The sequence below is a fragment of the Octodon degus genome, unplaced genomic scaffold, assembly GCF_000260255.1.
Source record: "Octodon degus isolate 3935 unplaced genomic scaffold, OctDeg1.0 scaffold00026, whole genome shotgun sequence".
NCBI classification, from domain to species: domain Eukaryota; kingdom Metazoa; phylum Chordata; class Mammalia; order Rodentia; family Octodontidae; genus Octodon; species Octodon degus.
Genome location: NW_004524602.1, coordinates 15,708,689 through 15,711,038, shown reverse-complemented (window position 1 = coordinate 15,711,038; position 2,350 = coordinate 15,708,689). Strand labels below are relative to the sequence as shown.

Below are 2,350 nucleotides of genomic sequence, written 5' to 3'. Positions count from 1 at the left end.
GGCTTGACATTGTCATGTTTCCTAGCTCTTCTCCTTTCCCTCTCTTGATTAGTTAGTCCTTGAGATCCTGCTTTCCTTTTACTAATACCTTACTTGTTAAGCAGTTGGTCTATGATGAAGATAAAGCCCAGTTAGCAAGTAAACTGTGTGCTCTAAAAGATGAACCATACCTACACACCCTTGAGAACCAGGTTCTTCTAGGGTTGGCCTTACTGCCCTGAAGTTGGGCATGATGCCTTTATGGGCCAAGGATGTTCAAAAGCATGCGGTCACATTACTGCAGGTACAAGATTGTCACGTCTTGAAATACACTTCAAAGGAAAACCACAATGGAAAAATGGCAGCCCTAACTGTAGGAGGGAAAACTCACTTTTCCACAAATCTGAGCCTGCACTGGAATTTTACCGAGAACTTGGATTGCCTCCAAAACAGAACGTTAAAATCTTTCATGTGACAGATAATGCTGCAATTAAGCCAGGCTCTTCTCTTTATGCTGCTCCTTTCATCCAGGACAGTATGTGCATGTCACCTCCAAAACTGTTGGTACAGGTTTTCAGGGAGTCATGAAAAGATGGGGATTTAAAGGTCAGCCTGCCTCTCAAGGTCAAACAAAAACCCATAGGAGGCCTGAACCACTACAACTGGGGACATTGCCAGAGTCTGGCCAGGAACTAAAATGCCTAGACAAAAGGGAAATAGATACAGGACATCATTTGGACTGAAAGCCTGGTGAATAAACACAGAACACAATGTAATCTATGTAAATGCCTCAATCCAGGCAGACATAAACATACTTAGTAAAGGTCAAAGATTCCAATCTGCCAGCACACAGGGGTTTGAGGAGAAATCTACCATTCCCTACATATTTTCCTGATGGAGATGAAGAAGGGCTACCAGAAGACTTATATGATGAGAATGTGTGCCAGCCCGGCACACCTTGCATCACACTTGCCTAACGCATTGGACGTGGTCAGACCATGCAGAGTGTGAGCACCCATGACCCAGAAAACCACATGCCAGGAGTTCCACTCCTTGCTATGTCAGAGCCCCCCACCTTCCATTTTTGTCAAAAGCTTAAATATATCACTTCTTCAATTGAATTTTGTTATACGAATTACCACATTTAATAAACCCATTAACATTTGAAGAAAAGAAAAAAAGAAAGAAAGAAAGAAAGAAAGAAAGAAAGAAAGAAAGAAAGAAAGAAAGAAAGATGTTTGAAGGCTGGGGAGACAGTTCAGCGGTCTAAAGCACCTGCTTAGGCAAGCTTAAGCAAGCCTAGGGACTGCAGTTCTATCCCTGGCACTACACACAAAAGAAATCTTTGCAGAACTTCTTGGTGGAAAGAGAATAGAACCAATTCATGTGTTCAAGTAATCAGAACAAAATTCTAGGGAGCTAAATTTTTAGTCAACTTAATAATCTGACTTCCTCAACAAGAATAATATCACTAATTGAAATATCCTGCTCTAGGCACTTGCTGGCCAACTCAAGAGACTTTCAGACCTCCTTCTTTGCCAACATGGATGGTTTGTGTCTAGGTGTCCCCTCAAAAGCATCACACAGTCAAGGGGCAGCTCCTGGAGTGTGTGATTGATTGATTGATTGATTGATTGATTGCTGTGGGTGTGGATGCTGCACCTGCCCTGGGGCAGGTAATCTGCATTACAATGTGAGGAGGGGAGAGAGGCTGGCTAGCTGCCTGAGCTGCAGCCACTCCGATGCCCCTTTGCTCTTTGCCCCCCACCGCGAACGGTTGCTTTCTGCCATGTGCCTCTCTGCCTTGGAGCCAGCTGAGTATGGACCAACTGAAACCACAAGTAACTGTGAGCTAAATAAACCTTTCCTTCCTTCATTTTGGGTGTCGGGTATTTGTCCCAGCAACGAGAGAAGAGTGACCGAGACACAGCAGGACCTAGTGACTGGCTGGGGAGTCTGTTCCTTGCACAGGAACACATTCCAATGGTAAAACCTGTCTCTCTGAAGAAGCAGTTCTAAAGCTAAATAGCTTCCTGCCACAGAAGGGAGGACATAGTCCTCTTGGAGTAAAAAGATTCTAGAATTAGTTGGGGTTCTTAAATTAGAACATTTAAACCATACTTTTCTTTTTTTAAGAGAACTACCTGCATTGTATAGGTATTCTCTGAAGAACAAACAAAATGATTGTCTTTATGGATTTGTTTACATTGATGCCTTTTGTCCTCAAGGAAACGCTGAAGCTCAAAGTGCTTTTCTAAGAGCCACTAGGCATGCAGAAGTTTAAGGTGTGGCCTCTTCCCTCGCGCTGCTGGAAAACCATCTTTGGGGACCTAGGTGGACACATCTGAAGCAATTAGCAGGCCTCAGACAC

At 43.7% G+C, this 2,350-nt stretch overlaps 1 pseudogene; it reads left to right on the top strand.

Moving 5' to 3' along the window:
• Positions 1 to 956, top strand: part of LOC101583219 — a 14,814-nt pseudogene extending 13,858 nt beyond the window's left edge.
• The last annotated feature ends 1,394 nt before the right edge of the window (positions 957 to 2,350 follow it).